This window comes from Tribolium castaneum, chromosome 5 (assembly GCF_031307605.1).
Source record: "Tribolium castaneum strain GA2 chromosome 5, icTriCast1.1, whole genome shotgun sequence".
NCBI classification, from domain to species: Eukaryota; Metazoa; Arthropoda; class Insecta; order Coleoptera; family Tenebrionidae; genus Tribolium; species Tribolium castaneum.
In genome coordinates, this window is record NC_087398.1 from 15721487 (window position 1) to 15742718 (window position 21232).

At 30.4% G+C, this 21232-nt stretch overlaps 1 protein-coding gene across 2 annotated transcripts in view; it reads right to left on the minus strand.

The window, feature by feature from the left end:
• The window catches only part of LOC658865 (uncharacterized), a 46202-nt gene extending 28403 nt beyond the window's left edge, over window positions 1–17799 (minus strand). For both annotated transcript variants that reach the window (XM_008194691.3, XM_965217.4), the window contains exons 1-2: window positions 17625–17799; window positions 16874–16980 (exon numbers count right to left, since the gene is read on the minus strand). The gene's annotated coding sequence lies outside the window, so the exon portion shown is untranslated. The remainder of the gene's footprint in view (window positions 1–16873; window positions 16981–17624) is intronic.
• Window positions 17800–21232: the final 3433 nt, after the last annotated feature.

Sequence of the window (21232 nt, forward strand, 5' to 3'; positions counted from 1 at the left end):
AAAAGTTACGAGTATTTAGTTCATCGTAACTAAAACAAAAAATTTTTATTAACTCATTTTATCAAATGTTTTCACACTAACCAACACCTTTGTAATTCCCTTCACTGCACTTTTCAATACTTTATGTTATTCTGTGCTATAGTCGTAAATGCATTAAATGCAGTTCCATTATGTTTACTAGTTGGAATAGACCAAATATCATCTGCGAAAGGCAACAACCACCTTCATGCCTTTATTCTGTTTGCAAACAATAAAAAATCCAGGTCGGAACCGCTGCGTGGGTAGGTTAGGCAGTTGCATAGAGTATAATGCACGACCTAATCACGTAATACTCAATGACTTCATGAAAGTAACCAAAGTTTAATTTCATTGTACATTCCACTTCCGTCATCTGAAAGAATTCACACGCGTTTCTTAACTCTGTTGCACGTCTTCAACAGTTTATAAAATTATGTAATGATGATAATTAGAACGTACCAAATTCACACAATGAATAAAACCTGTAATTTAGACGAATGAATCTTGAGGATGTTCAGTATGTGCTCACTTTTGTTTTGTTTTAATGGCTGCAACATTTTTACAGAGTTTATCAAATTCTATTTTCCCGTCATTGTTAGGTCGTTTTGCAATCACAATAAGAGATGAAATCGTAATATTTAATCTTGCGGAAAGTTATAAAGTTACAATTTGTTCATCCACTCTTCTTGGCTTGACCTCTTGTTAGAAAAAAAATCGGAAACGGTTGAATCAAACTTCAAACTAGTACCGTATTTCTGCCTGTAATGACTTTGCCCCAAAGACATCCAAAGTCGGAAGAATTCACAACAAATAAATACCTCAAGAGCTGAAGCTATCTCATTTGTTCTCTTCGTATGAGTTGTTCCATAATGTGGATTTTCAAGGTTGGTTAGGTAGATATCCTTAAATTCGTTGCAGATTGTTTCGAAATTACATTGTTGTTATAATTTTCATTTTTATTGGTATCATCAAGCCAGGGAAAAATAGGACGCGTCTCCATTTATTTAAGTTTTTGATTATATGCTAACGCGAATAAATTATACACTGGGACGACGATAGTATTTTCACGTCTCGGACAAAATGATTGGGTTATTTGCCTACCAATTTGGTTTTATTGTTCTTTTCTATTTTGGTGTTGGGTCCGAGACTATGGGAAATCACAGGTAACAATAAAATCTGAGGTATTATTTTACGTTTCGGTTCGGTCTGTGATTTAGCAAAAATGTTACAACCCACGTTCGAACACGTTTCGCCATTTCAGTGTAACAGCTTTTCTATTTTTGGTTAATGAGGTGTATTAAAAGGTTAATAGTCTAATTGCTGTTAGATAATGATAACTTGCATTTTGGCACTGAAAGTGTAATTAAATAACGATTTATTGAAACATTGTTCAATTTATTATCTTACGAGCTGCAAACAATGAGCAGTTTTCAACTTTATTAAAACTTTCAGTTTTATAAGGTTATTGTTAGGCGTGGTACTTATGGTGGTACACCTATATCTAAGTAACCCATTTTTTGTACAAAATGTGCATTTATACTGGTTATAATGTATGCGAATGTCAAACCATATCTCTTATTTCTTTATTCTGAATTTGGCAAAACAAAATAGCCGGATACTTCACAATTCAGATTCGGTGTGAAGTAAAGGTCGTTTCTGCTAATGAGTGAACAAAATAATTGCTTGAAATTATTATGGTTATAGCAGCATCTCGTGCATAGCATGTCACAATATTTACCCACACTTATTTAAAAATTGTTATTAAGTTAAATGTGATGATATTGCAAGGACGGTGAGTTACCTTTAATCGTTACACTGTCTTACAAAAAAATGTTTTATGGTCGGAGTAGTAATAATAATAAACTTAATTGATTTAAAGGTTACCCTCGATTTTCTCTGCGCACGTGATAAAAAAGTGTGGGTACATCAATATTCAAGAGAAAGTCAATTTTATGGACCTTTTTATCAGTGCAAAAATATCAAAATGGAGCAGAAAAACGTGATATTCGAAAGTATCTAACCGTGAATATTAATCGGTTTCAAATTTTCGGCAGCATAGCCGGCTCGTAAAGAGAAACATTGTCAAATATAGTAGTATAACATTTTTCATTTTTGTGCTTTTCATTTTGTTCACAGAAACTCTTGGGGTTTCGTTTAATTCATAAAAAGAGTGTCCTCTGGACTTGCTTTGAAAAGTTACTTATTTTTGAAGATTTTATATTTTCTGGCTTCTTTTTTTTATTTTGCTTAGTTTAAATAAAAAATGAAAAACCATTCGCTTGAACTACCACTAATTTTCTAATAAAAACTGAGCTTTTTGAAAAAAGTGTAGATCTCAAAGATAAGTTTTTTGGCATATTTTGTTCGAATAAACTTATTTTTTATTAAGTATTGCCTTTATTTAAAAAGTTGGTTTAACTCATAGAAAAATATTCTCGAGTTATTATAAGAAAGTTTGCATGAGCTTTCCCTATCCTTAAGTTTAGCAGTTTCCGAGATTGTATTTACTTGAGTATTTACTTTTTTAATTTTTTTTTATTTGCACGTCCCCTTCAATAGTTGATAAATTTATTTCATCTTCTGATAAAATTCTGTTTTGTTTAATTTGTTTTCATCCTTTGTTGTGGTTTACTTGGGTTGACTTTTAATATTTATGGTAAAATATTGTTAGGTTTTTTACATTGAAGTGGAAGGAATTTTTTTCTTATTCTTTTTTTAACTTCTCGACTGATCTTCAAAAAAATGTTAAAACATTCATACTCAACCTTTTTCTTTTAAGCTGACCCATTGTTTTTATTATTCTTATAGTTTTTGTATGATACATTTTTAAAAAGGTTTAACTTTTGTCAAAAAAGTTAAATTATATCAAAAACTCAGTAAAATCGATCAATAAATACATAAATTATATACAAAACTTAAGTGTTTTAACATTTAGTGGTACTACGTAGCGTAAACGGGCCGCCACTGATTGCGTGTAATAATTTCGCTGCGGTTTTTGATTAGAGATGTATCAATTCCCCTCAGGGATCGTTAACCTTTCTTCTTTCCAATATGTGGCTATGCAAAACCGTACCAATAAACGTTGTAGGCGTCTCTGCAATTACCATCGTTTTAATGCGATGTTGCAGACGAACCGAAGAACCAACAACTCCCGATCGTGTCCAGACTGAAAACATCATCCATAGCTAGTTTATGACGTCATTCATTCCTCATCCACAAGCTATTGTTCTGTTGAACCCAACTCGCAACCAAATCAAATTAACTTCTTGCAATCAATTAGAACTGAACTTGACCCATAAGTGTAACGGAAAGAATTCGTACTTGCTATTACCAAATCCCTTTCACTTTTTTCCAAGTTACTACAAGTTCAGTTAGTCGCAACCAAATGAGACACTTTTCGCAAACTGGAACCATTAACTGGCCTTGGAGGTTATATAATTAAAAATTTTAGGCGTCTCGGCTTAAGAGACTTAAGAGGTTCTTTCACGTTTCACTTTCGTTTCAAACGTGAATCTATGCATTTTGCCTTTGGGAGGCGAGCATCTTCAGCCATTTCGAAATGTCAAACGGTGTGGAAACATTAGAAGAATGCGACCTCAAAGAGAGGAAATCATTATATTTCATATTTTGGCGCAGATGATGCAATTAGGTGTTTTGTTTATGTCTAAACCATAATTGCTCACATTTACAGGTTCTGTCTTATATAATGGTAACCACGAAGGTCGCTTGAAGAAGATTTGATCTTTGTCCTTTGGGTTTTTTCGACTTTTTTTGCAAACTGGGTCAAAATCTTGCACTAGCCCACGTGAAAGTGACATTCTTGGGCGTTGTATGGCAGACAACCGTTGCCATTCATTTTGAGCAGACGCTAAGTCCAATTATCATAAAACCGATTGGAAATTGAAATTAAGTAAACATAGGAAAAAATAATTTAATTATGTCATTATAATCTTGTGTAATGCGTTTTAATTATCATTGAAAAAATGCCACTTTGTGCATAAATAAACTGGTCAAGTGTGAAACGAGTCTCTTACTTTTTCACTAGGACGTTGGCAATTTTGAAAGTAATAATAGATGGCCTCCATGGAACAAGGATTAAACTCGTGTAGTTTACGTTGAAACAAACAATGATATTAAATTGGCGCCAAATGATTATTATCGTTCTCAGACTATTCTTAAATTATAAAAAAAAATCACGGAGTAATTACGTAGAAATATAGGATATTCGTTATTAGTTTTGGCAGTAGTTTAGTGTATTTAGAATTACGATTTTGAAGTAGGTACTATTTGGAAATATTGAAAATTTTTGGAATTCATAAGTCATCCCAAAAATCAATGTAAAAACGAAAAGGAAAACTGAAGAAGACGGAAGCAAAAAAAAATAGATTAATCCAGACAAAGGTGATAGCAAAAAATACGAAGCTAGTTCACATTTAAAGAAAGAAATGCAATTAACAGACTTTTCTTCTGGATTCAACATTAAATAGTTCCCAGGTAAGTGAAAAGTCTTGAATTGTTGATTAGTTGAAACAAGTAAAGAATGAATTAACCGATTTATTTCAAGTCTAATAAGAACTAAAGCTCAAAAATGTGTTATAGGCAGAATTAAGTGGAAAAAGATGCTTGAAAAAAGATTTTTTACTGAAAATGCTAAAGATGATAATAGTGATAACATTTATTTTTTGTTGATCGGAAACTCTTACTCTATCAACAAAATTTAAAATTAATGTTAAATCAAAATTAATTTCATCTTTTGTGTCACACCATCTTTAATTTTGACAGCTACCTACTATTAAAATTTACTGTAAATTAATTACAAGAAAAACAGTTAATATTCGGTAATAATTATTTGCAGGTGATTTAAAAAGGGTAAAGTGTAGGGGTAGTGTGTGCAGAAACAATGCATCCACGAAAACGATGTTTAATGTTGTTTTGCTCAAAAAAATTTTTAAAAAAATTATAGTTAGACACCAAAAATGTTTATTTGTTGTGCATATCTCATTTCAATCGTTTCAGATCTTTAGAGAAAATGGCAAAAGAGCATTAGAAGAGGAAAATAAATATTATAATTGCTAAAATTAGAAACAGATATAGCTCACATGTTACAGTTCAATTTTTATGCAACTTAACTTGAATGAATATAATTAATAATTAATTTTTAGTTATCAGTTAAATTTAGTTGACATTCACGAGTATTACTACGTGAAAGACAAATTTATCACTAATTACAATTTGATTGCAAATGAACGTGTTTTTAGAATATTTTTGGAAATATGTAACCATAAAAAACCTATATTTATCAATAACTTAATATTAATTTTGATTATAAATAAATACTGAGGATAGGGAAAAAATAAACACCCATTTATGCAATCACTAAGGCACCTGGCACAGTAAAAATATACTTGTAGCGGACTAACCCCGTAGGTATAATTTTCAGTCCTTTTTGTTTTGATCAAAAGAACGTTTTAATTTATACAATGATCGATTAAATCAAAATAATAAACAATCTTAGTAAGTACGAAAATTTGGAACAAATTTTTTCTATTTATTTATTTTTATTAACGTTTTAATTTTTTTACTTGAGAACTTATTATTGTTACCTTTTCACAATAAATTTGTTGCATTTGATTGTATTTACTTTCTTTGATTTACCTGCCTATTATGTAGTTTTTAAACAAAAGATTCATTTAAAAACACTAAAATAAAAAATTTACCTTTTTATTAATAACCCGAAATTTTTAAGCTTTTGCCGCATCTCAAGATTCCAATCAGCGCCATCTTGTGATGAAAATAGCATTGGTGTATTGACAAACTGAAATTTAAATTATGTGAAGAGCGAGCTTTGGCCAAAAAGTTTTGTAAATCCCATTTCATTTCATAGTAGAATTTTTTGACAGGCATTTGAAGTTTTTGGTATGAAATAAAGCACAAATTAAGAGTTTCTGTATAAGAAAAAAACTCTGTGTTAGGCTAAATCTCAGCGACAAATTTTGAGCCATTTATTACCATTTATTACTTGCATTTAAATTTACTTTACTTAAATATTCTGGAATTACTTGAAAACATTTTTGAATAGGTAAAATTAAAAGAAATTATGAGATCCTTTAGATTTTCTAATAATAAAATACTATTTGTTTCATTAAAACTATGAGTTGAATGAGAGAGTTGATGTTGCCAATTTAATTTTGAAGTCATTGGCCACTTTAGTATGGTATTTCTTGTGTGTAGGAAGTGCATTGCTAAAAAACTGAAGACATCTAAAAACGATTACCATTCATTTTAGGGAAATCCTTACGTAATTACTTGTCGAATTCCTGCATGTTCCTGTAACCAAAATTGGTTGATGGTTAGAAATTTGCAGATACCTGGAATTCCACCCGTGCCAACTGTTGCACTTTCATGTCATACGTCTTAATTTCTAATCAATCAAAGTCATTTTTGCACTAAATTGAGCCATCGAGCTAGTTTCTTCAGGGTGAGTGTTTTCCGGCTTTCATTTTTATTAGCAATATGGTGCTTAATTACGATTTTTGTTGCATAAGTAAGAGTGAACAATAACAAAATTGCATTCTTAATGATTTTCTCTCTCGAATCACGGCGCGTTGATTACTTTCTTTTCTGTCACCACAATGGTCAACCGCTTCATCTTCGACATTAATTTAATTAAATGCCACCCGGGTGAAAATGTGCTATAGTTGCAGCAGGCATCCAATTAAACTTGCCTTCGAATTAATTCAACTATTTCCCTTTTAACGCCCACGAGAGGTATACATACATACATCCCAGATTGACATTACTGACATTCTCAACACTCCCAGAGAAAAGCTGCTCGAGGCCGGCTAAAATGCGCTTTAAACGAGGATAAACTGCATTTAAAGTGTAACCCGGTTTCCGGCTTTTCGACCACCGAATAAGGAGCTGGTTATGATTTTTTTACTCTTTTATTTCATACCGAGACGTACGATGTTATTGTGAAACGGCTCCTGATGCCACAAGAGGGTATTTATGATTATTTTTCGCACAAAGTTGAGTGAAGTGGACTTTCTAAATGCCCAATCAATGAATACATGGAAGTGTTCTTTTTTTTAATTTTTACTTTAACTGTTAAAATCGTCGGATTTGACAAAATTAAGGAAATTTGGCTCGTTTTTAGGCGAGAAAGCGTTGCAAATCACAACATTTCAACAAAATTTGTAGCTAGATCGTCGTTTTAAGTCAAAATAAATCAATTTCAACTATTCGTATTCACAGTTCTAAAAAAAACTACAAAAGTCGCTGTCTACTGCCACTACAGAATGAGTCGTCTGTTAAGAGTATCTTTCATTTTATTTTTATCAAAAACTAATAGTCGCACAAAACTTAGAATTTGCTATTGAATACTCCATATTTTTCTTTATATATTAGATTTTTTTAGAAATTACTTTTCCTGATAATTAAAATTAATTAATTAAGAATATTAATTGTATCAATAAAATTAAAAATATGGTAATATTAATTAATCGATTATTAATTAATCGCTATTCATTTCTAATAATATTCTAAAACAACGATGCTTAATCAATGTTTTCAAGCAAAAATTCTTAATAACATTGTTGCTAGCTCCAAAGTTACGTTTTTTCTATAGCTGACGTTAAACTATATCTTTATCAAGTTTCTTAACTAAATAAAATAGCACTTTATTAAACGCAAGGGTTGGTAAAATGTTTTTGCACTATTTCACTGTTTACCACGTCTGTTTCCAAGACAGTACGTAATGTTTACAAGTTGTTACGTCCATGGCGTCGGTAAGTAATTTTGTCGTAGCAATCGGTAAACATAACCTGCTGACCTGACAATTATTTTGACATTTTTTAATAAATATTTCAGAAAATGTAAAGATCTTTCAAAAAATGCCATAAGGATTACCATCCCCAGACAATAACTGGAGTCGTCGATACGCTCGTCCTCCAAACAATTGTCTTCGATTGGTAAAATCTGCTTACCGTTTTTGATACTTAATATATTATAATTCAGCAAACGCCAAATTAATTCTGTGCGATTACAAGTTTTTGAGATATACCTAGCAAAAATATACTTTCAGTTGACTCTCCTTATACAATGTGTTCAAAAATGGCTGTTCATCAAGTCACCTAAGAAATTTGAACGTAGTTTGCCGCTTAGTTTATGTCGTGAATGTCGTCAAAATGGCAGATCCGTCAGAATAATGCAAATAGGATTTGAATCTAAGAGAGAAAAAATACGTAACAGGAAAAGTCACGAAAATATAAAACACAAATCAAGATAAAACCTACACTGGAAGCAACTTTGCCAAAAAATGCAGAAAAAGTGGGTAAAAGGTTAATTCAAAGATTTGACAGAGAAGACAGTACTCAAAAAGTATAATTATTATCATTTGTATTCGGCCAAAGCGGCACATTGAATTTGATTTCCATAGTCGACTTGACCAACAACCATTTTTGAACACGTTGTATGTATAAATCGATAAGCTATTCACAACGAATGTTTTCGGACAAAATAAAGCGATTTGAGACATTCCTAGGCATATTTATACAAGAAATCTTTGCAAGTGTTAAACTAAGTTAATTTTAGCTATTCACAATTACAGATCACAAGAAAAGAAATGGTCTTTGCAGCCAATATGTAAAGCCAATTGGCTTGCTTTTAATCGAAAAATCATTGAAAATCAACGTTTATTATCGTTTTTGGCGAAAATTAATCAAAGTAAGCAATTTACAATTGCAAATTTCTTTCAACAAGTAGAAAAACCGTTTTTGAGACAATTTGAACAATTTGGCTCGTTTTTAATTACCATAAAGCTTTGTCGTGATAATTTAAACCAGCTTTTATCATTTCAAAACAACAAACTCGTTTTTAAATCTGATTTATTAACACGAGACTATATTTTATGAAAATTCAGAAAATGCAACTAATACAAAGTTTCTAAAAATGTTTCTGGTGCATATTTATTTGTGTCAAAATTTTCAATATTTAATTTGTTAAGAAATGTGTTGAAATTTAGCCAAAAAGAATGTTGTAGGTAGGTAATAATTTGAATTACAACCTTGGAAAGGTAAATTTCACTTTGAGTAAGCATTCATTTGGAAGCTCTGCTTCAAGGTTGAACAACTATTTCCTTAACTTAATTTGAGCCAACATTATTTAATTTGCATTTGTTTAGGTAGAGAATTATACAAAAACTGTGCAATTAGTCCATTTTTTTACCTTAAAGCCACGAAATTCTATGCAAATTACTTTTTTTGAGAACTAAATTAATCACTAATGAAATGACCATTTTGATTGTCAGTTATGAAAATTCTAATTAGCTCAATCTACCATCATCCTGTATTTTTTCTTCTTTTCCTTAACACACTACCGTTAATTATAGTGGGAACTTATTTCAAGAATTGTACAATAAGATCAGTTATAACTAACTGGTTTCCATTTTTTTCAAAAAATGTATTTCCAGCAAACCTCATTATTATGACCATGTCAAATTTCAATGAACAATTAAACCTTGAAGATTATTATTAAACCGAACTGGGGGTACTTGGAAAAATTTCTAACACCATTTGTTATTTTTATCATTTAGCGGTTTTACGTTTGAATATTATTCACCGCAGATGTGACACAGTGGTTTATAAATAAACAAACACATCTTTATTCAGACGATGTCAGCCGGATTTTTCGAATAACTAAATAAATAACGTATTTGGAATTGTTAAAATAATTGCATAATTATTTTTACTGCAAACGAATAAAAAATTTGACTTTCTTTGCCCACAGAAACAGTTCATTGCTTCGTTATCTAACGCTGAATTTTGACTTTCGCTGTTATCTCCGAAAACTGGTTCACTATCAGCAAATTTCGACCATTCTCGGCCTAATTGGTTCAAAAGTTGTGTTAATTTCGCCTCGAGTCACACAAAAGCGCTGTTCAAAACTCTCATGTGTCGGTTATTCTCTCGGAAAACCGTTGCAACAGACTATGACGTGTCAAATATTAGCCTGCTTATGAATGGATAAAAGAACGGTTGAAGGACAACCTCTCCTTATATGAGAGGTGTCCATATGCGAAACGGTTCCTGTTACATATTCAAACAATAGCATTGTCGTTAAAGGAATGTCTGTTTTATTCACAAAGTTGAAAATTTAACTTGGACACCTCGTATTTGAATTTAATTGGAGGCAGTTTCTTTGTGAATTTGAGACGACAGTTCAAAGTTTGTGTCGTGACTGCACGTTGAACTCTCTTCATTTCTTTGTGTGCAGCAACGTCTTCCGAGGTCGCTCGCAACTCACCTCTAGAATTCAATCTCTGGCTGCAAATTTCACTGGGATTTTTACCATTTATTCAAACTTCTGGCCAAGGTTTCTTGAAAGTAAAATTGCACTCGAAAAATTGGTCTCAAACAGGTTTTCTGATGTTACACTAGTTCACCTCTAGAAAAATTCTTGTCAAAATAGCGTCATAAACCATAATTTAATTAAGTACAAGTGAACTTCCTTATTGTTGCATTCAATCACTCGTTTGTGGAATGTGTTTTTATTTCATTTTTTCTTATTACCTTCAATAAAGCTTCTTGTACCGTTATTACACATTCAAATGTTGTCTCTGAGTAAAAGTGAAATTCAAGTTATTTGCTTTAGGCGATGATCTATATATTGTATGGGTTATTACAAGTACGTCCTTGCAAACAGTACCAGACTAATCGACCGTAGCCTGTCTAAAGAAAATTGCTTCAAATCTTGTGGTAATTGTAGACAGTTAGTTTGATGAAATCTTCGCTTTATTTACGAAAATACATAGCAATTGACTCACAAACAATGGTTCAGGTCACTGTCCTATGGGATGAATACCCTAATTAGGTGTTTTACAAACGTGTGTTAAGGCATGCATGTAATGCGAGATTATAAAAAAAGTCAATTGGAGTATGAATTTTGCTATCGTCAAAGGTTGGATAAAAGCTTTCTAAATTAGTGCACGAGAAATGACTGAAATTAAAGCTAAATAAGGCGTCACAAATGAGTCTAAAGCCTATAATAACATTTTCCATACCACTACCGATAAATCAGTAAATGATTAAATCGATAAATGAAGATTGATTTAAAAAAAATCATTTATTACGTATAATTTTTTACTAGGGGCCGTTAACTTGTAGCAACTATAATTAAATTCAATTAGATTTTTTTAAGTAAATTCCAATAGGTAATATCACGAACAAATTACGCCAAAATCCATAGTAATTCCAAATTAATTCCAATAATTCTAAATTAATTACGGTAATTCTGTCTTAATTTTTGTAATTACTAAATAATTCTTGTAATTTTAAATTAATTCCAATAGTTCTCAGAAATTCAACGTAGGTGTAATCATTCTTTAATTCCATTTTATTTTGGATAATCCCAAAATATTTTCAGTAACTTCAGAAAGTTCAAGAAATTGACAAATGACTCCAGTAATTGAAAAAAAAATTGAAATATTCGAGTAATTTCAATATTTTAGATTAATTTGATAATTAATTACTTCTTGTAATTCCAAATTAATTATCGTAATTCCTTCTTAATTTTCTTAACTACAAAAATTATTTCTGTAGTTCCAAATGATTTCCGATAGTTTTAAGAAATTCAACGTAATCTCTATTTCAACTAATGAGAAGAGTTTGGCTAATTCCTTACAGAATTCCAGTTATTTACTAATTCCTAAAAGAATTTTTGTAATTCCCCCGATAATTCCAAAAAAATTCTAGAAATTTAGAAACAATTTAAGTAATTCTAAACAATTTCACCAAAATTCCAGTAATTTTAATAATCTATACTGTTTCCAGATTAATTATAATAATTTCAAATAAATTTATTAGTTCCAACTTAGTTCCCACATTCCAACTTAATTTTCGTAATACTAAAATAATTCCTTTACTTGCAAATTAATTCTTAATTCAAATATACTTAGTTCAAAGTTTTATGATATTCAATGAAATTTCGATTTCAGGTAATCTCTTATAATTCCTAAAAGAATTCCAGAAATTCACAAATAATTCTAATAATTCCTAAAATAATTCATCGAAATTTTAGTAATTCCAATATTTCAGATTGATTTAGTAATTTTAAATTAATTTTTGTAATTCAACTTAATTTTCATAATTCCAAAATAATTTTTGTAGTTCTAAATTAATTCCGATAAATACTTTTAAGAAATTCAGCGTAGTTTTCTTTTCAAGTAATCTGGGATATTTCCAAAAAGAAATTCTATTATTTCAAAAAAAGATCCACTAATTTCTAAAAGATTTCCGGTAATTCCAAAAAAATCACTGAAATTCTAGTAATTCCATTAATTCCAAAAATTTGTACAATTAATTTCAACGTTAGCGGCCCCTCATATGGGAACAAAGTGCCTCCTTATTAGCTCCTTAATTGTTTAGATTTTAGTGTTATAACAAAAATTAATGCTGCTATTAGCCTTGAATCTCTAATTGTTGTTGTTTTCAAAGTATTCACAGAAAATTGCTTTTTTTTGCTCAAGTTTGGACCTGATGCGTAAAAGAAATAATTTCGTCGTCAAAATTTTTCGTCATAATTAAGTGAGGTAATAATAATTAGAGAAAATCTTACAAATGTATGCTTAACAAACGAAATGACCTTCTTGGCAAAATCTACCTATTTTTACTTTGGTCACTCTTTCGTAAAATGACGGAAATAACCTCAACCTTCGGCACTTTTTCAACTGAAAGTGAAATGAAGTGAAGGCGCCAAAAAGCTATTTTGTTGTGAATGCAAATAAATAGACGATTTTTCCAATTTTTTGTAATAAATCAATTTGAAAATTGTACCTTTTACGCTGGATGCGTGCACAAGGTGAGTCTGTTAAAAAAATTTAACTATATCTTACCGAAAAAGCGTTCACTGTTAAATAGGTATTTTATTCTTTTCTCTATGTAAGAGATTTTTTTCAGAATTTTTCTAAAATTCCTTGTAATAAAAATGAATTAATTTTATAATAAACATTAATTAATCGAAGTTTCCATTGATATACATAATGCTTAAATGAGGTTTTGTGCAAAAATATCTGAAAAAATTCTGATTTTTTGAGTTTTATCAGAGTCACCTTGTATATGTAACATCAAGGTTATAAATATCAGCTTCAATGGTTGCTTCTGAAAGTAAAACTGCTCTTCTTCTGTAAAAAGGTGAAGAAAGTGAGCGTTTCGTCTCCAATTGGAATGATTTTAAAAATAGTTAAGTGTTAATTTTTTTTTTAACAGTCCAGCGAAGCATAAAAATGTGGCACATCACGACATATGCTCATCACGTTTTTTCTTATTTTTATTGCCACATCTAATATTTAAATACTCGTTTAAATAGCCTTAGGTAACTCTAAAGTGCATTGGTTATTACGCGAGATTTTGTGACAGCCATTTCCACGGCTAAGTATTGATAAATATGTCCGAAACCAATAGAAAGTGTTTATAAATTATTCGGAATAGAAATTTCAGATGCAAGATACACATTTTTCCTCGTTGATACCTTGGTAAAGAGGTGTGCGTTTGTGAGTCATTGACATAGTTTGTAGATTAAATAAAGATCGATAAATTAGGAAACAATTACTAAAATATCGTAAATTTGTTGTTTCCTTGGCCCGATAAATATTAGTTGTTAGCAGACTGGATTAATTTCAACTGGAAATAATTTATCACAGCATTGTCACTGATTTTAAATGAAAAAAACGTCGTGTGGCATACTCTAATGCTGTAACAGTTACGAGAGAAAGGTGCGTGCCAAGGAAAACGTGCCATTTGCATAAAATTTATATTGAGAGTAAATATTTCACGTAGAATTTGATCGCTGCTTCCGAAATCCTCTCCGAAAGCAATTATCAAGTCTAATGAACTGAAACAAGCCAACACTAACAACTCCTACAGGAGCAAAAACCCTCAACTATTAATCAAACGACTGACGTTAGAGTACTTTTCCAAAGGAATAAATTGCGTCAGTGGTCTTTATTTATCTGAACCTTATTGATTCCGATGTCATTATCTTATGTAATTAGCTTTATTGCGGAAACATGTTAGAAGACAATCGCTGTGAAATTATTACGCCATTAACTGAATATTGTAAACTGGAGTCATTGTGGTCATCCCCAGCATGAGGTGTCGGTTGGTATGCACTTTTCGTTTGAATAAAATTTTTGTTATTCTAGGATTGTTTCGTTAATCAATAAATGCACAACCACGTAATACCGAAGGCAAATATTTTTCCAATTGATTAGATCAATTTTAGGTGTTGCAAGTAGAAATCGTCAACTCTACGTGAAGGAAAATTTGCAATAATTTTTTTTTAATCTCACCACAAACTTTGTGATAGTACCACCAATACCAAAATATCTATAAATTAAAAATATACAGGGTGTATCAGAAATACGTGTGTAAAGTTGTTGTATTTCATGAGTTTTATTCTGTGGTAAAATTAAGACATGATATTTTGTTATATTTGTTGACATTATTATATTTTTGTCACATTTTGTCGTAATTACGAGTTAATTCGGTAATTACCAAGTGATCCAAAATGCATGTTTGAGTTAATTGTACAATTAATTTTTTACATTTAGGTTCCCAACTTGAATTTAATATCACTTTCAATGTTTGAATTGTTTTAGCTCTCTTTATTGTGTTTTATGCCCTGAATTTTAAAAAGAAAACTATTTTTGCTTGGTATTTTGATAATGTCAAAAATACGTAAATGTTAAAACAATTTTTTTTCAGTCATTTTAAACAAATCTGAATCTATTTAAGTAATAAATTTAGAAGAAAGTTCATTTAGTTTACCTATCCAGCAACAATTTCTAGTTTATAGTTTTTTTCCCATTTTTTCTAATTAGAAAGATTATGAGTTCGGTTCTCTGTTGTAAAATTACTTAACTAAAAAGATACAACGCGTTATAAAAATGAAGACAAAGAATTAAAAAACTTGGGTTAAAATAAAACGATTTAACCCAGCTTACTTATCTAAAAAAAATTAAAAATCATTTTTGTTTTTATAACTAACTTGTAATGGAATCATCCTAAAAAATAAGAAAATGCTGTTTGTACAAAATTTTACACAGACAATTAAATATTTGGCAAAAGTCAAGAAGTCAAGCCGAAGAAAAGTTTAATTAAATACAAAAATTATCTATAATGTTGTGCTTTTTTTCTCATTTTGTCGTCAAAACTATGAAACAAATGTTATGTGATGGAGCTCTACATAAGTAAAATCTTCCAAAAAGTATGTTGGAGACAAGAAAAAGGCGAACAACCAACAGTTTTGAAGTTATAGAAAAATATGTGCTTTATTTCTTTTCCTGTTTTGTCAATTTCGAAAAAACGATGGGACAAAATTAAAATTTTGTGAACTCTTTATTACGTAAAATATTCCAAGAAATCAACTGGCGTTAAGATTTTTTCTTATTTTGTCAAATGCGTTCAAACTATGAAGAAAGGTATACAAGGTTTTAGAAACACATCACTCACAGATAATGAACAACTTTTTTTTACGTGTATAGTAAGCTACTATTCTCAAATAATAAATAAATTAGAGTCCGCAATAGTATATTATTATACGAGTTGTACTACAAGACAATCTATTGTTGAGCGAGAGGGTGTGGAGCACGACGAGCGAAGCGAGTAGGAAAAAAGAAACAAAAAAATACTAATGCCAAAATAAGACTTAAGGAATTTTTAAATTTAAACATAACTTTTTTATTTTTAAATGCATGACTAAACTTTGTCAAATACTTTATAATTTATGTATACGATCCATTGATTTTCGTTTTTTGTAAAAATAATTCTTAAGGTGCTAAGAATAAACTGTTCAAAACTTACGTGTTATTATCTACTTCATTCTGTTTTTTTAGTTTTTAAAAAATTACAGACTTAATATTTATAACATCCAATTATAGAGAAATTTTCATAATATAATGTTTATTTGGTAGATAATTTTCGAACTATTAGTTTCTTGTGACCTCATTGGAAAGCACTTTTCATTAATAATTCTTAGAGTTTTATTGTGATCGACAGGTTTTCCTACCTAACTTTTTTATCAAGTTCTTTTATGATCTAAGCTTAGTTCACATAAATGACGTTTACACCGTTTGTTTAGTATTTTTCATCCCATATTGAAATGTCATTCACTGTCCCCTTTATCACTCAACCAAGCGGTGAAAATAGTGATTATCTCAGGTTAGCAACAAATTAAATTGCTGGTAAATGTCGTCAAAAGCTGCCAATTTTGTTTAAACTTAATTAGCATACTTGTCAGTGCTATTTCGCGACAAATGTGGGCTCACTTAACCAATTACCAAAATAACATGAGTCGACCTTCGGCTATTTGAAATGAAAGCGGGCCCAGAGCTTTGATTTCTACCCGGAGTTCAATGCATCGGAGATAACGCGCGTATTTTGATATTTCTTGTCAATTAGAAAGTAAGTGTGCGCAAACAGTTGCATTATTATGTGTTTTGTCATTGATTTGCGGGTTCGGTTTCTAATCCACTATTGATGTCTCTAAAGCAATTTCTTCAAAATTCAAATGAATCACTAAAATTAAATTTTCAAATGGTCATGGTCGATTTATCGGCGGGCAAGAGACGTTTGCCATGGACAAACTGATTAGTCATCGGTCATTGAGCACACTATAACATCCTGTTAGGTACGGTCTGAATATAGCAGGGCTCAGACCTCGCGAGGTCGCAAATTTTTTACTCACAAGGGACGAAAATACTTGTTGTTACCGTAGTGAAAGCCCATCACAAATTTAAATTTAACATTAGCTTAATTTAGTCCAAATTACCGATTGATGGCTAATGTAATTAACAACTTACCTGTTGAAATAATAGAAGGACACTATTTCATGTCAAGTCCTGCACTTATGCACTCGTGGAGGAATCTCGGTGTTTCACACCCTAAGCTCGACTTGTGAAGGGTACACCTGCAATTAATTCTTATTTTTACTGAAAGAAAAGTTTAATTCAAATTAAAAGTGAACGTAAGCGATAAGTAAAAGTTTGAAACGAGTTACTAATTCATTTGCACATTTAGTACTTCTTCTCTGAAATTTAATCAGGAATCGTGCTTCCGTACGGACTTTCAAGCCAAAATTTATGGCAGCTTCTTTAAGTTTGATTTAATTAGATGGTGAAATATGTGTGTTGTGTGAACGAGTCTTTTCTACTTTTAAAATTTATTGTTAGATGACCTTTGCAACAGTAAATTTATTCAAGCAAGAACAAAAGGATTGCCTTCAAAAATCATAATTAAAAAATATGAAACGACATTTCGCTTAATTAATGAGACTCGGAGGGGGAAAGCTTTTAATGCATGAATGAAGACGAACAAGAATTTGCACAGATATGAAAAGATAATTCTGTTATGCAAAGACGCATTCTTCTCCAAGTTACAAAATCGGGGAGTTCCCGGTATGTGTGTTACTACAAACAAGAAAGGTAATTAGGTCTTATTAGGTTTTATGGCACTGAAATCGTTTGAAAAATTCAGTTACGTAAACATTACACAAGTGAAAAATCCACTATTTTTTAGTTGGTTTACTTTTAGTGTGAAATGATGATGACCCACCATTAATCGTTATGACGCGAAATCCTCCCGGATGCTGTAAATATTGCACACATTCACTTTTTATTTTGTAAAATGGTTTTGTTCTTTGTTAACAATCCATTCGTAGTAAAGCACTTGGTGTTACGAACCACTTGTTGCCGGTTTATTGTCGATCGCTTACTGAGGGTACATGACGAAGAGAACCACAGGTAACGCCGGTTCACCTGTTTGAATGTAAGGTGGGGCAACACACTGTAGCGTGGAGACATGGTCCGAAATTTCTTGACCATGCTGTAGTGGATGGAAAACGGTGCATTTGTTTGGACATACCTAAATTAATTAATTTGTGAAACTAAACTTGATTTGAAAGGTTTTTTAACGAACCTATAATAATTCTATAAATATTATTTGTTTTATGACGGTTAGGAATATTTTAAGTTTTGTCACCATTCACTGGTTTTATACACTTCATTGTAACATATTTATCTAAAACGTGTTAACATTTTTAAAATAAATTAAAAAGTGTGTTTGGTAAATTGTTGAAACAATAGATAATACAGTCTATTTCTACCAAACGAGTTGTAACATATATTTAGATTAAAAAGGTGGTGACTGCACAATTTCCAGCCAAAACAAAAAGCGGTCTTGTTTTTACAACAAAAAAACATTTATTGTAACGCAACTAAAATAATCTCTTAAATCAACCAGTACTGTATTTTTTGTAAGAAATCTTGTGTCTTATGCTGCCAGATATTTTTTTAATTTACTTATTTCTGCATCCTTTTGAAAACGATTGTTTACCAGGTGTGACCTGCCAAGTAATTTTTTTAATATAATTAAAAAATACACAAGCCAAAGCTTTTTAATTTCTGAGCTTTTTACTTTGCTGAAAAGTCAATTTTGGATTTAGTAATTTTTCTACTTATTGGTTCACTAAAAGTTTAAAAGAGTTGCACTAATTCTCATATATCTCACTTCAATTCATAGTAGAATTGCAACGGCGCATTTAAATTTTTTTGAGTGAAAAATAAAGCACTAATGAGGGTTTTTGTATAAGAAAAGAATTCTGTGTTAAACTAAATTCCAGCGACACACTTTGAGATATGAAAACCCACCAGAAACTCAGAATTTGTGCTCCATTTCATTTAAAAAAATGCAAATGCGCAGTTCCAAAATTATACTATAAACTGAAAAGGGATATATGATGTTATTAAGGTGTGTTCAATAAACCTTGAAAATAAACTCAGATTTTTTCTAAGCAATTTGATTTTTAATATATTTTTTATTTGTTTTCTTTTGCAATCGTTTTAATTGTTTTCTTTTGTTTCCAACGATGTCAAGTTTAATTTATTGTCTAATTTGCGGCGACTTTATTAATCCGCTAAACAAATTTACTTTTTATCTGAAGTGCCAAAAACTCAAACTAAAAATCTAAATCTCAAGAGCTATATTTCATAAATAAAGGCTCAAACAATTTTTATCCATAGAAATTTTTAAATCACTTTCATGTCCTATGTCACTATCCAAAGGATGGTCTGATACTTTTAAATCACCCAATATAAATAATAATATCTTAGTATCTAGTCTTGCAATTGCTTAATTTTCAAGATTTTTGGCTCCCAGTTTTGTTAAATTCTCAGTCGTCAATTTCTTCGTGTTTCAATCACGCAATTTTTTAAATTTGCAATTTTTCAGTTTTTCAGTTTCTCATTGTTTCAGTATTTTAGTCTTTCAGTCTACAAGTTTCTCAGTTTTTCAAAATGCCAGCTTACGATTTTTTAGTACAATTTCCTCACTTCTCAGTTCTATAGTTTTTTAGCTTCATTCATATGTTCCCATTGTCTATATTTTTTAGTACTTGTGTTTCCGTTTCTCAATTTCTTAAAATTCTTAAAGTTTTAGTTTTATACTTTTCAATCAGTTTCTCCGCTTTTCAGTATTGTGTTAATTACTGCAAAAATTATGTATACTAAAGGAATATATCGAGAACTATTTCTCAAAGAAAGGAATTTTGAATAGTAGGAATTTTCTGATATTAAAAAATATACTATTATTTTTGACGAAATGTTATTGTGCCCAATTCTGATAATAAAATGTAGTAGAAACGTTTGAATTTTCAGCTCATTTAAATAAAATTCTCAGCACAGTCAACTACATTTTTGCACAATACAATACTCAGTAGGTTTACATTTGAATAAAGATAATAGTAGTTACTATCTCGTTTCCTGAAAGGTTAAATGGTTAATTGAAAGTAAGCAGCATAGAACTTTTTTGAATAATTTGTAAAGCATCAGTCAATGAAACCAAGTTTTAGGAATGTCGCACAACGCTGCGGTGTAATTATTTTTTATGTAACAATAAAATTAAAAGTTTTGTGGTTTCATTAAAAAATCTAATTGACATAACCGCATAACGCACAAACATATAACTTTAATTGGATTAAACATAATAGTCTTAATTAGCGAAATTTTATATCACAGTTTGTAGAAAAACTGGTTATTTAATACTAGACCGGATTTTTGAAGACGGCAAACGGCTTTGATAATATCACAAAGCTTTCCTTGTTGTGTACCAACACTTCCGGTGCTTTATGCCACAACAGGTAGAATGGGGGAGGATTTTTATTTTACTACGAAAATGATAATAAATTCATTGTAGTCTTTTAAATATTAGAAATTTCGTAAAGTGAAATTTGTTATGTAACATATTTTTATAAATTGCTGCATTCTTGTACGGTGCAAACCGATATTAGAAAAAGTGTCACAATTTCGTGTAATAACAGTAATTGAAAAATACCATTTTTGTAAACTTTTTAAAGAAGTCTTATTGCCATACATTTATTTCGTCACACAAATGAGAGATTTTATGCCATGCTTGATTGGTTGGTATTTGCGTAATTCTTTGTAATAACTGATATTCCATCAAACGAGATTCTTTGAACAGATCTGGGAAAACAATTAAAAATTTTAGTCCATAATTTTATTTTATTAGTTCTTGGGTCTACACTATAAGTCTACACGTATGAGTCGTAGTGTAACGTCAAAATGTATTTAAATGAATAATTATCCAACACAGCCTTAGTTAAATATTCGTTATGTGTAATTAGCTTAAATAGCAAAGCAACCAAGCATGGAGATCACAATCTGAAACGGATTAGAAGAATCGTTTTGGCAATATGTATTGTTCGATGAAACATATTTGCTATTAATGTCAGCATAAATTTAATTGTAAATGAGTTAATACATTTTTCGAAACTCTTGTCTAATTAAGCGATTAAGTTACAATAAATGCTTTCTTCTATTTTAGCAAAATCACTAATTGCATCTTATTATAATAAATCGAATTCTTGTTATACGTTAACCTATCTGCAGGCACGACACCGTGAGATCGTTGTAATTGCAGGAATTAAACAGTTGTTGCACTTGTATTGCAGTTATTTGCAGTTAATGAAGTATTTATTGATTAATAATCTGTATTTTGGGTTTATTGCAACTTACCAAATTGTTCCGTGCATTCTTTGCTTTACAGTTATTTAATTTTAATAAAAGCATTATTACTTTTGATAGTAATAACTAATAATTTAATAGTAATTAATTGTTTTTTTTTTAATACGGAATAAATCAATAATA